The following is an 18,811-nucleotide window of genomic DNA, read 5'->3' as shown; positions in this document are numbered from 1 at the left end:
ATTTTAGGTTGGGTTGGACCTCATGGTGGGTCCTCTTGCCGATCAGCAGAGGCGGCAAACTCCCCTTTAGCAGAGTAAATCTCTTAAAATTCAGAAAGAAAACTTTAATATGGCCTTGAAGAAAATCCGTACACGAGCTGAACGTGGCTGAATGTGCTTCTTTCAAGTCTTCTCCATGTGGAAACTGGTTTTAATACCACCTTCCTGCAGATACACTACAGGACACATTCAGGCTCTGTTAAGTTGTTAAATATTGGAAGTTCTCGGTATCAGTCCTTCTACCTATTGCTGTTATCTTCAAAAAGATGATGAGAAGGTGTTAAATGATGCTTTTGCTTGAAAGCCGCCCTCTCGTTTCTCAATGGAAAGCTGCTCAGAAGGTCAGAAAAGCGACAGGGAAGAGAGAAGTGCCTGTGATGTAAAACTGCCTCTGATTCCCAGAAATTAAGAGCTCACAAACAGTTGGTGTAATTTATTGTAGGAGGATGTTGGGGAACAGAGGGGAGAAGTGACTGGAAGTGACTAAAGAGCCAGAGCCTAGAACGTCTGACACGGAGCTGGCCGACCAAACCACCATCATATCCTTTTATTTCCATGTAAATAACGTTGGATGATGAAGACAGTGGAATTTTACAGTGGTTCGTGAGCAAACTCGATTTTCAGGTTCAGTAACATTGCAGATCAGTAGTTGCTGTTTTCGGTTCCCAGGTTAATTTTATGGAATATTTTGCGTTGTGCCAGACTCTAATTAATTCCAAATGATTTCTGCTTTCCCTTATTTCTTTCCCCTTTTGCACGTTACTGTCTTACAAAGGAACTAACCTCTCAATTCTCTCTGAGACCGGTAATTACATGCATAAGTGATGAGAAATCTCGAGCATTTTTCTGCAAACCAATTACAGACATTTAGGATGAGGATAATACACTTCCTTAAAAATACGTTAAAAACTCATTTAAACAAAAGTAAATGAAATAACATTGCTGAGCCACTGAAGAGAAATTTCAACGTATGGTTTTAAAGGACACAAAAACCATGGGGTTTTACATGATATTTTCAGATTTCTGATGTATCTCAGGGAATTGTGACTTTTATTGAGATGAATTGTTCCCAGGACATCAGCTTGTTGAACTGTTACCCTGCTTGTCAACTGCATTGGGTGAAGCACTTGGTAGTTTTAGGGTACGCTCTTCGTGTCCACCTTTTATAACAATAAAAATCAACCTGATTAGAGACACTTTCTACAATGCAGTGTTGAGTTTTCAGCAGCTTTAGGTAGCTCTTAGTACCATGTATTATATTTAACCTGGTGTATACTGTGCCTAAAACCCCTGAGCAGATGAACCTGTTCCCTTTTGCACCAGACGGGCGGAACTAAAGTGGAGATTAACCCGTTTAGATAGAAGGATTTGCACAGAATCTTTCTTCAACACGCACTGCCGATGGATCTTTCACCGTTGTTGAGTTCTGAAGAATTTGTACAATTTCCACTTGTTGCGACTTGGCCCATGCCTGAAAAAGTTGTCATCCATCTCCCCACTTCATCACAGCATTAATCAACCGGCGCATTGTTCGGATCTCCCCGTTCGCTGCCGCTTCAGCCTTGCAGATTGTTTTAATCACATGTTAACGTGCTCAGATTTATTAAGCTTCCCGAAGGTCCCTAAGCAGAGGGGTGAAGACGTTGCTGGGGCATTTCTTAGTGGTAAAACACTCACCCTGCCCTTGTGGAGGGTCAGCAAACATTCCAGATGTGGAGTCAAGTGTTGGGGTGGATGTGCACAAGGGTTGGGAGAAAGTCCTGCACGACAGGGATGGTTCATATTCTGAATTTCTGGGAGCACAGAGCAACAAAGAAAGGGGTCAAGGACTTTTGGTAGAGATGGCGCAGCGAGGTTTCTCTGCTGCCCGTCTTCTCCTGTCTGTTTGCATTCCCGTCTTTATCGCTACAGAGATTTCCTCCATTTGTAATAGTGCTAACATTGTAAAAGCTTGTCCTTTCAGAGAGCAGCAGCTTGGAGTCACAGACCCGCTCTGCTGAATCAGAGCCCTTTTTCTGCCTTTCCAGCCTTGTCTTCATCCCATCCTGCTGCCCTCTTGCCAAGTCCCACATGACAGCGTGAAGCCTTTCTCTAAAACAAGGCTTTAAAGGGACAAAAAAAAAGATAATCGGAGAGCAAAGGCTAGAAAAGCAAAGCGTTGCTGCCTTTTTTTGTGTGTGTGCATCCTCCCCTTTCCCCCTGGGAGCCGAGTAACCAAAGTCAGTGCATCAGAGTTTAATTTGGACAAGTTGCTGGCGTGGCCTTGGGCCTGCATCCCACTCCCTGGGCCTGTGTCCCTCCTGGGCCAATGTCTCCCCTGGGCCAATGTCCCCTCCCGGCCAGTGTCCCCTTGGTCCAATATGTCTCCCCTAGACCAGTGTGTCCCCCCTAGACCAGTGTGTCCCTCCAGATCAGTGTGTCCCCCCGAGACCGGTGTCCCCCCCATCCCGGCTCCCAGGCCCGGCGGGGGTGAGGGCTGAGTCAACAGCTCCGACGCACTTTCTCAGCAGTCGAGTCCGCTCGGGTTCGTGGGTCGGAGCGGGATTTCTGTCTCTTATCGATGTGTTGTGGATACCGGGCGGTTTTGTGTTTTCGTATCCAGCCGTGGAACGGGAGGCAGAGGGGTGAAAGGGCTGAGGGGAAGGAGAGTGCAGATGCGGGAACAGGCAGGGGCTGCAGCAACTAATCTGCAAATGTAATAGGAGGGTGGAAACCGGGAGAGGGTAGAAAACAGTGGGGGAGGTGGAGAGAGATCAAAGATGAGCACAGTATAGAATAGAAGAGTGAGAAAAGGAAGAGGCGAAGAGAGACCGGGGGAAGGTCTGAATGTCACAGGGCGGCAGTGCTTGGTTTATCTGTGCCAAAAAATAGCCATGGAGTTGGGGACCATATGTGTGTGTGCACCGAGAAAGCAGCTGGGTTTTGCGTAGAGACTGATTAAGAAAAGGAGGAAAAAGAATAAGGGGATGACGCAGCAAGGGAGCGGGAGGGTGACGCAGCGGTGGTGACAGAACCCAGAGCAGCGGTGCGGACAGACAGAGGGATGGATGGCGGACACAACCGTCAGGCCTGGGCTTGTTATAAACATCCTGCCTAGGAAGAGTCTCGCTTTTCAGCTATTTCAGTCTGAAAGGGTTCCAGCTAACATCTCTCCAAATAACAAATACTGTAATGGATGTTTACCCCTATTTCCCCCCCATGCATACACACATAGTCATTATTTTGGCTAAACATTTTTATGACTACTCCCCCTTTCCTAAAGTTGTGTTTGTTATTGTAACTAAACAGTGAATTTTCTAATAGCCTTTTTATACATCCTTTGAAACATCTTCTCTAATAACCTAAAGAAAATTCCCATAAACTCCCCCTTAGCGAGACAGGGGTAAGATTGCTTGGGCAGATTAGCCAGGCTCATTTTCACTGCTGTATATAGAGTGTATGGTCACTAATACTATAGAGCGTATGGTCACTAATAATGCAGGACTAGAAAGCCGTAAGCAGGATTTGCCTGAGACACTCGGCTGCTAACCTTGGTTACTATCAACTTTATGTGCTTATTTATGTATTTGGACTGAAATAGCACCCTATTTTTATTTCCTTATAACTTCTAGACAATGAAAAGTGTTTGCTTTTAAATCGATGGGTGAGAGATCGGAACATCTTGGGATTTAGAGCGCGGCCACATTGTCCTTTTCCATCTCATGTTCAGCAGTAACTCACACAAGTTTTACCAGTGAATTGTCTCCAAAAGAACCTGCTTCTCCACTGCCTCACGCTGTACAGAGTCATTAGTACTCATGAAAAGTGCTGCCTTCTAATTTGAGTAGAAATTGCCCATACTTAATGTCCATAAGCTGGACGGCGTATTTCCTGCCAGAGGTGAATGACAAGGCACGAACCTGCCTGCTCCAAAATTCATCGTCATGGGCAGCTTTGCTCCATGGTGAGAACTAAAGGTTCAGTAATGAAGTTTGTGGTCATAGAGATGCCATCGGTCTCTAATCACATCCTGCTTTGACATTAAAAGGGGTTTGTTTTGCAGTTCTGGGAGCTGTGCGCTCCAGTCCCTTAGACTGGGCACGTTGGTGGGTTGTGTATGCTTTGAATGTTGGAATAGAAAGCTGCCTTTTGATGAAGAAATAGTAATAGTGATGATAATACCTGGATCTTAGATACTGCTTCCTACAGGTGCTTTTTGAAGTGTTCAATATATGCATTTAAAGCCCTTAAATAAATGGGTATTGTTCTTCAGGGCCACAGTGCACCAAGTGACAAGGGCCAGGCTTATGTTGGAGCAAATTCACTCAGGTTAAATACTAGAAAAGAACATCCTAGCAGTAAAGAAACTAAGTTTTCCAAAGAGCTTAAACTTCACATAAGTCTACACATAATTTATTGCTTTTCAAGAGCCGTTTCCAGCCCAAGCAGTCCTTAGGAGCAGGCCTAACAAAGCTGCTTTTGGCAATGACATGGACTAAACTGCTCCCGTCTTGGAAGAGGGTCCTGGCTGTTGACCTGGAGCTCCCTTCTGACTCTGCTTCTATGAATATCCCCACTTTGTACATGGGAAACGAAGGCAGGGAGCAGTGAAAGGCCATATCCAACGTCATGAGGCACAACTGCAAGCAGAACTTAGGTCTCTTCTCTGTGGGGGCAAGAGAAAATGAAGGAAAAGAACAACAACAAGAAAGAAAAGTAAATAATGGATTCATGAGAGGCTCATTCTGCCTCTCAGTTCCAGGCTTTCCTGCATTTCATCAGATTTATTTGCAAGGAATCTTCACCTGGGTAGACCAGCTTATCCAAACCAACTTATATTCTATCCTTGCCCCTCAAAATCTCCTGGTATGGATCAGAATACCCATGGAATGAAATAACTGAAAATATAAAACCTATGCATGCAGCAGTAAAGAATTACAAGGGAATATCGGTCCTTGCAGTATTAGTGGCTTCCACTCATTTGAAAATAATTGCAGGCCAAGATAAAAACCAATTGCAATAGCAGATTTTGTTGAAGAACGCTGTTCTCATTTTGAGGTTACTGTCCAGTTTTAGCATCGTTTGGTATTTAAGAACTTAAAATTAAGACAAACACTACTGGTTTTGAACTGGGTTTCAGTCATTAAGCACCAGGGATGCTGATGGGAGTCTCAGGTAAGTTAGACTGATTCTCCATTACCTTCCTTATATATCTAAGCCTGGTGTTAGTGTGCAGCTTATCGAGAATTTATTGACATAACAATTAAAACTTCCTTCCCACTGAACGCAAAGTGTTGGGGATGTACAGGATACAGATGGGAAATTGAAAAGAGAGGCTCAGATGAGTCTCCTAACCTGGACCTGGTTTTAAGTCAAGCCATACCTGACCCATGTCATGTGCTAAACCAGAGAGGTTTAGGCTTTGGGACTGCTAGAAAATGCTTTTGAAACTTTCTTCTCTCATTTTCTTGTATAAACTTGAGTTTTCAAACTAAATTGAAAACATCCACGGAAAGCATGTTTGCCTCAATTTTTTTTTTTTTTGCATATTTTCAGCAGAAAACAGCAAATCCAGTTTTATCTGCAAACAGACAGCGTCAACTTTTTGGTCAAAAAATAATAATCACAAACTGGAAAATAATCAGGTTTGGATGCAAAGTCATAATTTCCCATGGGAAAACCTCCAAATTCCATTTGAGGGCATGTCAGCGTTCTAGATGAACAACAGAGATACAGGCAGGGTTCAAACCAGCTCGCTCCGGTACCACTAAGAGCTTAGTACTGGCAGTAGGAGCTCGATGTGGATTCTCTATCCACCCCTCCAACAGAGATCAGCTACATGCACAAACTCCTATTAATACCACGTTGGACAATGGCTCTGAGCCATCGTTGCCTTTGGCCAACATCTTCAGAAGAACGTTAATGAAATCAGTAATAAAATCAGTTAATCGTGTCCCATTCTGTCTTCAGTCCCAGATGTGCTGTGGAGTCGGTGAAGGAAACTTGTGGTTTTCACCCCGTTGGGGACCTTTATTCTGCACCTGATCTCTTCTTCAGTGCAAAGAATGTGCAGAAGAGATGAGCCAGCAGGTTTTGCTCGCTTTGTAAAAAGAAGCAGCCAGTGTCCCCATTTTGGGGAATCTGAGCCTGGATTTGCAGACCCTCAGGCTGCAAGTGGGTGAGCAAAGCTGAGACTATCACAAAGTGCAGGAAATTAAGTCTTGGTCTTTAGGAGCACGACAGTCTGGAGGGGCCAGCGTGTGCTAGTAAGTGTTGGCATTAGGCACAAAGAGAAAAGGAGAAGAGATTTTCCTATTGCCCTTTGCAGGCTTTGAAAAGGCTCCCGTTGGTAATGCTAAAGGCGACATACATTATTGTTCAAAAGAGAAGTCCCCCTAAGCGAGTTCCTGATGGATAATCGTGGTGTTTACTTAAGGAAACCGGGTAATCACGAAGGTTATTTTTTATTGGGTGCCATCCTTTTTAGCATCCTCGCACACAGCCGACGTCAATGTGTGTCATTAACAATGACTTGTAAAAGGATACAGCGGTTGCTAAGGAAACCTCTGTTGCACAGGAGCTAAACAAATAACAGCAAATTAAGCAGGGAGCAGAGGCCACGCAGGGCCTGATTCTGCAAAGCTTTACCCACGCAGACTGCAAAACTCATGCCTGGACTTTACCAGGAGCTGCTCAGCCCCTCGTATGAAAACGGTTTGTAGGCGCAGGTCACTTGTCAGAAACTCCTCAAACTTTTATGAATTCTCTAGAACAGATCAAAGGCAGCCTACGGTAGAAATAGCGCGTCGCTATTTCTGGCCTCTGAATAGAATTAGTTGTCATTTGAAAGCACCCGTGTAATCTTTGTTGTGATATTAATTTCATCGATGTACACGGCCTTCAATCCTCCGTTAATCTCCAGGGAGTTTATAGCAGCATCTTTAGGCATTGATGAGCCGTGTCCTTAGGACAGACCCAGGTATCCCTCTGTGCTTCTGAGAGGTTTCCAGGGCGGGTTGTTCTGATGGAGAAGCCTCTGCTGCACCTCCAGGTTGTTCGTCACACAACACGAAACAGCCCCGGCGCAACTTGAATGTTGTGGAAATGAGCAGGTCAGACAGGATGGTGCATCCCCGCAGCGGCGCATGTTCGGGACCTGCATCCAGGGCAAAATAACAGGGGCTGCTGGAATTTAACACCCAAAGAGGCATTTCAGTACAAAACCCACCGTTTCTGACAGCGAGGAATAGCCTCGCTCCACTCGAATGAGTTAAAGCGCTTTGTTGAAGCTGTGATTTTAAACTAGTTTGGTTAAAGGGTTGCAAATTGCTGAGTAAACGTTGGTTCTTCAGTTTCAATCGGATTTATTTCGGTTCAGGTCAGGAAGGTATTTCGCCTATGCTGGAATAAGCCAAACTAACAGTGCCCATTGTGAATTTGTAGCAGTTTAAGTTAACCTGTGTCAAAGTCTGTAAGCAGCCAGCAAGATCTTTAGAGAAAAAGATTCCCTTTCATACACATTTCCACTGAACCCAGGACAATGGGCCCAGGATTACAGGGTGTTACCATGATACAAATGAGACACAGTATTAAGAAAAACAAGTGTTACCATAGAAACAGTTGATAAATGGGCACATTCAAAAAAAAATTGCCCTTAATTTGCTTGTTTAAATGGGAGGGGAACTATTTTGATCCTGCTTAATTGCAGCTGATCCTCTTTAATTGCATTTTCTTTTACCAAGTCTGATAAAGTGTCACAGTTAGAGCAACAGGATGAGACGCCAATCTTAGGTCTTGCCACGGGGAAACTGAGGCAAGGACAGATGAACATGTTCCCACTGGCTCATAGATCTGTGCTTGCCTCAGTTTCCCCCATCCAAAAGAGCAACTGAATAGCAGGGAAGTGAAAATTAAACAAGGCCTGAGGGAAAAATCATTTGCTCACTTGTTTTGCATGAGTGGGAATAAGATCAGGCCCTATGGTTGCAAAGAAGGGGGGGTTCGTCTTTTCCCGTTTGTCCTCTGCAAGGTGCTAATGCTGATTTTAAGGTCGCAGGAAAAAAGAGCTCCGCATTTAGCAAAGCGGAAAAACGGCAGCTAAGTGTGGAGAATCGGAAACCTGATTTGAATAAGAGTAACCAGATTGTAGGAACTTTAAATAGAATGGCAACTAATGCAATTAAAATGAAAAGGTTCAAAGCGCATTAAAGGGCATTAATATGCAATAAGGAAATTCTTAACTTGCTATATCTCCAAATACACAGACCTGAAGGTGAAAGGAGCAAAAGCCGTTATTCTGGGGAGGGCATCGGGTTCAGTGCATGAGAAAGGTGCTGCTGGAATAGCCTTTAATGGAAAGTTTGGTTGTTGCAGGACGCTGAGCGCGATGGAGGGTCGATCAACAGCACCAGGCACGTTCGGTGACGGAGCAGATTCACGTGTGGGCTCAACAACCCTTGGTCTGACAGCGGGATGCACATGAGCAGAGTCCTTGGGTCTCTCGAGGTCTGCCGAGGCACAGAAAGGTATAAATAGAGCGGAGAATGGGCCACGCGGGTTCACCAGCCCAATCACCCTCCTGAGCTCCCTCCTGGAGTGGCTGATACCGGCTGCTTTGAAATAAAGTGCAGCGAGCAGCTCCGAAATTACCCACCTGCAGGGAATTTCCTTCCCGAGTCCCGCGTTAGATGTTGGCTTAACTCCTTAGAACAGCTTATGCCCCTAAATATAGCTTCATTTCAGCAGCGCATTGTTTTATTTTAGCAGTAGAAATGGAGATGACAGTTTTTTGGACTGTGAAACGGCATTAATAGCATCCCTATTCGAACGTTTTTCAAAGCCTTAAAAAACCAAATGAAAAATTCCCGTTACATATCACCCTTCCTGCGTTGAAAGGATTAAAACCAGCTAGTCAACACAAGCCCTGTACGTCCTAATTAACTCCTTCTCTTGTAGCTTTAAACGATTCATTTAGGCTCCCTGCAGAAATATATATTTCGCCTAATGGAACTGGAGTTTTGCCATGGATCCCACTCAAAGCAGGATTACACCTCTGGGTGTAGCTGGGTGAAATGTAAACTTTGTGATTTAAACTCCGTAAAGATAGCAACCAATACTTGGAAAAGGAACAGAAAACAGGAGCTGGTAGGTGGCAAATTCTCCTTGTTGGGACAGGAATGTTTCTACTTGGAGGTGTCACAGTCACCCGGGGATGGGGGGACGAAGGCCGGTCTCACTGGAAGCTGTTTCCTACTAAGATAAATAAATAGATGTGAGAATAGGAAATATATACCCATGCTAGTTACATCCTGGGGATTAATTTTGTTGCAGCATAAGCAAACTCCAGTTTTAATGCTGCATAATAGGAGGAAGATGATCCTCCTAGGGATAAGGTTTAGGTAGGAACCACAAGAGTCCATCCACAGTTTTAAGAAGAATAGTCCCACGTGATTGAATTCTCTGCTCTGGGCTTTGCAGTCTCTATTGGACAACAGTTTCTCCAGCAAGGACAGTGGTTCCCAAACGATAAAATACCTTCTTGCTACAGCAGGGGAATTTCTCCCTGCTCTTCCCCTTGGTTTTGATGCCTTTATCGGGGCTCACACCAAATCCAAACGGGACAGGAAAGACCCAGAGAGGCTGGTTTTGGTCATGGTGGATGTTGCGAGTAGGAAGTATGAGAGATGTGTCTGAGCTTTAATTAATAGCAACGAATCAGGATCGAGGGGTGAAATCTTTGGCTGGTGTCCGTCCGTGGAGCCGAGTCAGCGAGCGGACCCGCAGACACGACACCACACCACATACGCTGCTGTTTCTGTTGGATCTGCCTCTGGACCTCTGCATAGATTTTAGCAGTAAAAACGATTCTCTGATCCTCTTGTCTGCTAAATCACACGGGTTTCTCCTCTCTTATTATGTAACTTCATTGTCTTGAAGCAGGAGATGGGTCCCAATGATTTTCGTTCTCCTCCCAGCCGCTGTTCGCTATTCTGGTAAGGAAAGCCAAAACCCAAACGCAACCCAGATGCTCATGTGAATTCTGGTAGGATTCAGTATTATAGGTTTTAGCTGAGAAACCAGAATATTCTGAATCCAGCGATGGAAATGTAACTGAAACCATTTCCAAAGGGAGGCATAGTAACGCTAAAAGAGTGGATAACTAGGAAGTTTTTATGATTGCATCAATTACAGATATGACTACAGTCCATTTTGCATTTGAAAGGAAGTGAAATAGATGCTCTGGGTTCAAATATCGTCACATACTGGTGTTATTACTTGATATGGAAGAAATCTTTGGCCCTGGAGGCTTTACTAAAGCCTCTTCTGGTTTTGTTGGGGCATGGAATGAAGTTTCTGGTGATTCTGAGTGTATCTTTCATAGCCCAGGGTGTAAGGGTGTAACGTTGGCTGGTCTCAGAACGAAGCTGACACCAGCTTTCTCAGTGGCATATAAAGGAATGACCTTCTGGATTTCACAGAAACAAGTGAGGTTTCTAAGGGCATGTTTTTACTGAATCCTCGGCGGGGCTGGAATACTTGCACAAGCCCGTCAGGTGGAAAATAGGTTCATCAGGCTCGGGTTTTTTTAAAGTGTGATACAATTGTGCCTTGAATTAGCCCACTCCCTTCCAATGACCTTTCTCGCAGCGTACTTTGGATATTCAGAAGAGCTGGATCTGGGGCAGCGCAGTTCATCCCTCAAGCCAGGAAGCTGAGATGGAGCCAACTCAGAGGAACTTTTTTGTTGTTTTTAATTTGGTTTTTTTGGACTGCGCGTGTTGCCAAAAGATTAGAAATGACAATCAGCAACAAGAACGAGAGCCAGGGTAGGACGGGGCTGCCTGCAATAACACAGGGAGCCCCTCGGACAGCGCTGGAAAACACTGGCGCAGGGTTCACGGAGGCCAAGGGGTTCTCAACCCTTGTCGTAGGGTGGATGATGTTTTAATGCTGAGATTCTCTGCTGAGAACACGATCCCACGGACCCCACCTCTGCCTTCGCTGGAAAGAGAGAGAGCATCAGCGCTCGCTTACGTGGGAAGTGACGGTAATGGGAGAGAACTGAATGTGGCTTCAGCTGCCTTTAAATGATTTAACAGCTGGGTCTATGGAGTTGTGGCTCCCGCTGAAGTTGTTCCATTGGTTTTTAGAGCCTCCGAGCAATCGAGCCAATTTCAGAGATTATATACGTTGTCTGTGGGAATGCCAGATGCCAGCAGTGATTTGGGGCAGGTATCTTCTCCAGGTCCTTTGGGTGTCCAGCCAGCCTCACCGGGGAAGCCAGGGGGTGATTTCCAGATGCCTTCGGTGCCATTGACTTTGTCACAGTCACACTTGCCTTTTGTTTGAGCCGCCGGGGAGATGCTCGGGGAAATGGTCCCATTTTAAACCTTCCGAAGCACCACGGTGAAACAGCGTGGTGGTCCAGGACCTGCGGCCTCTTTTATATAAACCACTAAATCCCAAACCGCGTGAAACCCTCCTTCTTAGTGTGGATTTCAAGTAGGTAGAGTTTTCAACCAAAGGCCTGAGAAAAACGTGTGCTTGCCCAAAATAAATCTGAGCATTCCTTGGGGCAAGAAGTTTTGGATGAACTAGGAGTTAATGAGTACGGTAGAAACGCTTCTGGAGCAAGTGTACCCAAAACCTGCACTTTTCATAGAAATCTGGCTTCTTCCTTCAGCAAAATATGTTTGCATTTCTTGCATTTCTCTGTTATAGGTCCCGGCTCCGTCCATTCCTCCTGGTGTGGGTAATCGCAGAGCTTTGTGTTGTGCTCCAGAGTTCAGAAGTCTTTGTCCTTCTCTAAACTTTGCACTCCAGGCCTTGTTTATGAGCTGTCTGGAGAGGATCTGGGAATCAATGGAGCATTGTTCAATAAATAATAAAAGCCAGACATAACTAGGTTGCTTTTTATATGAGGCTTTTCCCGTAGGAGATAGTATATAAAAAATCTGATGTTCTTACGTGGTTCCTTCCTCTGTAGAATATAACTTAAACTCATCAAATTAATTAGCACTTTGACATGCTGTCACTTGAAGTAATTTGTAACATCACATGTGAAACCCAAAGGCGCTTTGTAAGACGGGACCTTGTTGTGATTTAGATTTCTTGATGCTGGAGAAAGCTGTGATTAATTGCTGTTGGTGTGATATATGTGGCACTTTGCTTCATGTTTAATACAAAAGAATTAAACCGGCCTTTCTGGCCCATCTCACTTGTGTTGAAGAGTCAGGTTTGTCTTAGGAAAACGAATTGTAGAACCCAGAGATACGCAGAAGGTGTTTCATGATGATCAAGGCTCTTGTCTTTCCAAAATCCAGTTACTGAGCAGTGCAAATAGTGACAAACCCATTTGTTCTTCTTGTTCCAGGGAATTCCTGATTTATTTTTTAATAAAACATGTCTGCTTTTTGAATCCAAGTACAAAATGCAGCCTGTTTTTTCTGTACTTCCCTGAGTCAGCTGGAACCCACCGCACAAATCCAGCAGCCTCAGCCTCTGCATTAGTTCATCTGTTTCAATGATATAGCCATCAGGTGTGAGAAAAGGCTTAAGATAACTCGGTATCATCTCTTGGAATATGAGATAAGTGATATTAGTAATGAAATGCTCCACAAATCATCTTTATCTGCGCAGCTGGATGAGACTTAAAAGAACAGGGTCAGAAAGACGAGTTCTTCACCTTTGCATTTAACACGATGCGCAAGGCCAGACCGGAGCTTAACCTGACCCGGCTTTTGTCACGTTGCCTCGCAGAGCTGCTCATGTTAGAAATGCTCTTATAGTTCTCGGTATTACTACTCCTCGTTGCGAACAGTGATATGTCATTTAAATCCTACTTTATTTGCCAAGACTCTCTGGTTATATCTAAATTTTGGTGGCAATAGAAAGCTTGGGATGGGCTTCTGCACACCCAGTGCCCCCCATGCTCTCTGCTGGCAGTTTGTCTTGCCATGATTCTGACTCTCTGTGTCCTTTCTTATCTTTAGGAAGAGCTGACCTGAGAATATCTGCAGGAGGACATGATGTGACAACACTCACATAAACACAAGTGGAATTTGGGGACCTATACAGAGGTGTTGCTGAGGCTTTTCCACCAGCTGGGACTCCCCCGAAGCAGCTGGGAAGGTCAGCAGCAGGTAAGCTGAGCTTTGGGAGCAGGTTTAACCCCAGGTCTGTTTTGGAGGCAGTTCTAGGCATCAGGACACTCAGAGCCTTAGTCTGGGTGATGTGAGGATAGATTCAGCTAAGCCTGGCATTGCTGTAAATCCATGTGACAAATCGGTCCCACCTGGAGCTTTGGGTTGTTATTTGTGTTAAAATAACCTATTTTAAGCTTGTGCTGGATTCCTAAGGTTGAGGTGGGATAGAGAATAAAATAGCTGGTTAAAAACCCACTGCGTCCTAACCCAAAGGCCAGCGAAATCAGGGAAAGGTTCCTCTTCATCTCAGTGAGGTTTGGATCTGGCCATCACCTGCCCAAAGGCTGGGAGAGGAAACACAACTGGAAAGTGGGCAAACAAGTATGTAAGTTCTGTTTGGGACTGACCGGTGAATAAATCCTCTGTTTGTCCGGGGCGTTCGGTGGCCGGATCCACACATCCAGTCTTGTTTAGATCGTTCTCACAGGAAGGCAACTGCATATTTGTGGTAGGATTTAGTTGGGAAAACTTCAGTCAAGCCTGTAAGTATCTGTTCTGCTCTGCCACCGTCACCGCCAAAAACCATCTGGTGTTTTAACAAGCTCGCGCTGCGAATTTCCGTATCTCCCGAAGAAAATCGCATCGATGGGGAAAGAGGAAAAGGACTCTTAAACCGAAGCAGTCGGGAAACCACAAAAAGGGGGTTCTGTGGCTAATGTCTGTCTTCTCAACCCAAGCGGGATATACCGGAGTAGAAAGTTGTGCTCCAAGTGCAGACATTGGAACCAGGCTGGAGTGGCAGCTTCTCCACCAGAGCTGGTGAGGTGCTGAGACCCAGGGTGAATCAAGGACGGGAAACAAGTTGCAAATGGGGCATCAAAGTCCTTTAAGGCAAAGATTCTCATCGCCCCTCTGCTCTAATGCAGAAGTCAGTGGGCTTCAGTGGCTGAGGCTCAACCACAACGAGCTCTGAATTGCATTTCCAGAAGGAATTGCAGAAGTGTAGCTCCGGCGATTTCAGCATTGTGTCTTCCGAAATGAGCAGAAAATCAGGCCTAATGATGGAAATTTTTCTAAGCAACCTGATACTCCAGAGCCTCCTGAACGCGGAAGTAGAGGGATAATAATGGTAATAAAATAAGAGCCATCTTAAAGGCATGATTCAAACTGTTACCAGTTTCATCCAGTCCCTTCTGCCTGCTATTGACCCTGGATGACTCTAATTCCTTTTAAAAAGGGGATGTACCTATTAAGTACCTTTTTTTTTGCTAGATAAATAATAAAGGGAGACTTAGGAGAGGAGGGCGCTAAGGTACCGCTGAGATGAGCCACGTTCGAAGTCTCTCCATAACCCACAGAACGCCCACAGCACTTGAGAAATGTCTCTGTTTCAGAGCAATAGAGACGGCTCCAGGAAGCACTTCCATGCTTTTCTGTCTCATCCAGGGTTGTATGTTTAATTGATCCATCTTCATTAAGTATCTCGAGATCCTCAGAGTTACCCAGCAGTACCTCATTTACATTCTCATTAGGGAAAGCAGATGAAGCGAAGGAAGGAAAGAGTGTGAAAGGCAGCATCAAAGCGAAAGGCAAGGAAGTTCTTTGCAGAATGTTTTCTCAGGTGTAAGAACGGGTAAGGCTGTTCCTAGCCAAGGACATCAAAGGCAGGGAGCCCCCTCCCCAGGCTGTGGGGCTGGTTTGGTTTGGTTAAGCTTGGCTCAGCGGCTCAGGAGTGACTCAGAGTGACGGGGAGCGATGTTTTTCATGTGCAATCCGGAATGGGTAGGAGCCTTTGTTTGGGAACCTTTGCAACTCCCTAAGTGAGTTCATCCCAGTGAGCTCAGTGCATAAAACATCAGAGGCAGGTGAAGAAATCACCCTGACTTTTTAACACTTTGTGTTTTTAAGTGCCGCTGTGTCTGTGCTCAGCTCAGTTCTCATTCCAGCGAGAGGATGCTGAACGCGATCAAATGCTCTTGTGGTTACAGCGCTGGCTGATCCAGCACCCTCTCCTTCCACAGATGTCCTCCTTGACTTCAGTCCTTGCATCTTAGACCCTCGCTTGCAAACTGGCGTCACCTGTGTGTCCCTGGAGAAGTGGCTTCCCTGGGGTGTCTGTTGTGCCCATTGCACTGAGCCTTCCGAAGAATAAAGAATAGATAACAGCGCGTTGTTCAGCAGTTACACCCCACAAATGTACATGGTTAGGAAGAGAAGTTCTCTTCCATGTGCAACAGAACAAAATCATCTGGTTTGTGCAGGAGATCGCATGACAAAGCTTCACCACGAGCAGGGAAAGGAAATACAGTGCCACAGGAGACCTCCCTCCTTATCCCTATGTCCCTTTGACTAAGGGACAGGGACCGAAGGCACTTGGAGTGAGATAAAGAACTTTTAAGCATGGGGCTGAGGTTTGGAGCACTTTGAAGTCGCATGGGCTAATGAAGAGAACAGTTTGTCCTGGAAAATGGGAAGTCGGGGTGGGACCGCTGGCTCTCGGTGACCTGTTGTGTAGCACTGGCTAATTTGCCCATTGTCTCTCCCGTCTATTTAAATCCGAAGCTCTTGGGGGCACCATATGTATTTACACAATGGGGCCATGATTTCCATAGCGCTTGTGCTAATTATCCAACACAAATAATTAATGGATGGAACAAGTTCTGGCTCCAGGGTTGAGCTTCTAACCACCTGCCCTGCTTATGACTTTAGGCCAACTTGATTGCAGCAGAATGAACACAAAGCCATGAACAAAACCCAGCAAATGCTCCAACTTCTTCTAAATATAAAGGCTAAATATCCAGTAATCTTAAGCCAGATCAACCCTTCTCTTCACCTGGGCTGGCTGCATCTTCCCATAATTGCTGGATGCAAATAGTTGAATCAAACACCAAAATGCCATTAACCACCGCTGGATATTACTGTGCTGCAAGAAGAGCGGCAGCAGCAAGCTCTTGGATCGCTGCCATCGCTTTATTACTTATTACTTATTTTTATATAGCCTTTGGCATGGCAAGAAGTCCTTCTTTAATTATAAACAGGAATGAAGAAGCCACAAGAGGAAATCGTAGCGTATTGTAGCCGGATAACTGGTACTGCACTGATTACACAGGGGCTCTTATCAAAGCTGACACAGAGCTGCGGCCGGGCAGATATTGTGCTGGAAGCCACGGGCTGTGCGTGGGAGAGACTCGGAGCGGACGTAAGAGCCGTGTCATTCTGCTCACTTGAATTCTCCATGGAGTACTTTTTTTTGCTTCCTTTTTCTCTCTCCCTCTCTCTCTCCCTCCCCCTGCATGAAGGAAATAGGAGAAAAGTAAAGACAAGTCCTGGGAGAGGAAGAAATAAGATAAATGTGTAACCTTTTCACTCCTTTCAACGTGTTGCAGGGGGAAGAGGAGAAACCTCAGTTTGACACAGAGATGAGCTGTGGATAACGACAGTTGCTTCTGGAGCCATGAGAAAACTCTTCAATCCTGTGTAAGTCTCTCCCGAGAAGCGAATGGCTACTGTTTGTTTGTCTTACTAAAGCCTTTCCAGTTTTCTGGAAGGACCATCAGCCCCATCTTCTCCGCAGGATCCTGACCAGTATCTCCAGCCTTGGTCCATGGTGTCCTCTGTGCTTGGCCTTGCTGATATGTGAGGCTGCTCCGAACACTCCTGCTCCACCTCCAAACAGGTTCGTCTGGGACTCAACAAGAAGCTGCTGGAGCAGAGGCCATCAATCTAATATTTATATCATTCCTCCACCACCAATTTGCTGTGCCAAACCTCTGACTGCACCAGAACAGGGATAATACAGATCAGGCTTCTCCCCGCTGTTCCCTCGCAGAGCAGAAAGCAGCTCTAGAGGTGTCAGGTTTAGTTCTGTAGCTGATAAAGCCCTTATTTCAGGCTATAAAGTGTCTAAATGGCGAGTCAAGGGAGGTTTGTACACACACACACACGCTCGGGGCTTTAAGCCAAACTGCCTCAAGTTACTGCTCTCCAAATGTGACCAACATTTGTGGTTTTTGTTTCCTGATATTGGCCTCGTCTGTCTTCGCAGGTTAAACTCTCGCAATGATCTCACAGCAAATCCTACAGATTTGCAGAAACCCCTTTATTTTTTGGGGGTTCTATATTAGCAAAAAAGAAGCCTATTGAGCCTCATTATCTTGTTTTTTCCCCACTCTTGATGATTTTTCCAGCCAACACTCACTGAAGGCCCATAAATAATCATGTCAGAGCTGCAGACATCTTCCAACCCTTTAAAATTTTTCCAAAAGCCCCAGATACCATCTCCGCCGACTGAAGCCAAGCACTGGGGGGCTTGCTGAGCTTGAAGCTTTCATTGCCTACAATCTATAAAGGAATAGAAAGCCAGAACATATTTTTATTGTGCCCAAAGGGGATTCAGATCAAGGGGTTTGGATGAACTTCCTTGTCTTTCCTTGCTCCAAGTGCTCCTTTCTTAAAACAAAGTAGATAATTTACTAGTGATTTGGGTGATAATGTGGAGCCAAATTCTTGGTGGTTTCCTTCAGTGAGTTCTCTCCGCAAAGAACGACGTTCCGGTGGCGTTTCGGCACGATGAGATAGAGTCCCGGACAGGTCCTGCTGGGAGCAGCCGCCCAGGAGAACCCTCAGGGCATCGGATAAACCATAAACGCCAGGTAGGAGAAGATCCTCCTAGAATTTAACGTGATGGCAGACAAGGGATAAATCACCTGATTAGCAACGGGAGGATTTCAACAGCTTAGCTCTTTCTCCAAATCATTAAAAAGACATTAGTTCTGTTATTTTTTTCCCTTTCATTCCTGCATCCCCTTGTGTTTAGCACGGGGATGAGGCAAGGACAGGCAGAGCTTCTGTGCTGAGCAGGGTCAAAACCAACGAGCTGGGCACAGAACGGGGATGAATTTCCATCACACATCCCAACGCGTCGAGATCTGGGATGGGGGAAATCTGTTTCACATCTAAAAATCTTCAGAAGGATTTTGTCCAGAGGTTGAGCTCCAACTCCAGGATCAATGTAACGTCTCAAGAGACCGTGTCTATGTGCATTTACCTAAGTATTAAACCAAGCATCATATGGGAAAATTATCTCCAGGGTCTTCTTTACCAACATACCCTGTTATTATAAACCTTTCTGCCTTCACTTACATTACTCAGATTTGTCAATCTCTATTGTACTTCAACTTGCTTTGTATTCCCTGGGCAAAACAGTCATTTCTAGTCTCACAAGCTGCACTGAAAGATCCGCCAGGTTCCAAATCCTGCATTTTCTTGGTTTTATTTATATTACAGAGATAAGAATTGAGCCCGAGTTGCAGTTCCTACTTTACCTGCCCTCTGCCCCTTTAAATTGGGGTGGGAAAGGAAGAAAATGTGTTTCTGCTGGGGTAGCTGTTTGCCACCTGGTTCCTATAGCCTCACACCCCTTCTAACTGGTAAGTTTGAGGGGTTTCTGGTATTTATTATTGTTTCTCTTCTCAAAAGTGACTGTTTGGAGTGGGTTTGAGTGATATGCAAAGCTCTGTTTGAGGTTTTCAGATTTGCTCTGTGTTTGTGACACTGAGTGGTTGGATTCACATAAGGAAAAGATTGTTTTCCAAAACAACTTGTTTTTCGGCCGCCTTGTCGTTGGGAAGGTCCCTCGGTTCCCAGAG

The 18,811-nt window shown here is 45.3% G+C and overlaps 1 non-coding gene across 1 annotated transcript in view; it reads left to right on the top strand.

Annotated features, from left to right (window-relative positions):
* The window catches only part of LOC102092749 (uncharacterized), a 77,742-nt gene extending 59,320 nt beyond the window's left edge, over nt 1-18,422 (top strand). Inside the window, exons 9-14 of the transcript XR_002408073.2 lie at nt 482-663; nt 8,392-8,543; nt 13,011-13,160; nt 16,550-16,640; nt 16,738-16,839; nt 17,687-18,422. This is a non-coding gene — a transcript (uncharacterized LOC102092749). The remainder of the gene's footprint in view (nt 1-481; nt 664-8,391; nt 8,544-13,010; nt 13,161-16,549; nt 16,641-16,737; nt 16,840-17,686) is intronic.
* The last annotated feature ends 389 nt before the right edge of the window (nt 18,423-18,811 follow it).

Source organism: Columba livia, chromosome 25 (assembly GCF_036013475.1).
Source record: "Columba livia isolate bColLiv1 breed racing homer chromosome 25, bColLiv1.pat.W.v2, whole genome shotgun sequence".
Classification (NCBI taxonomy): Eukaryota; Metazoa; Chordata; class Aves; order Columbiformes; family Columbidae; genus Columba; species Columba livia.
This window is presented reverse-complemented; position numbering and strand designations above follow the sequence as displayed.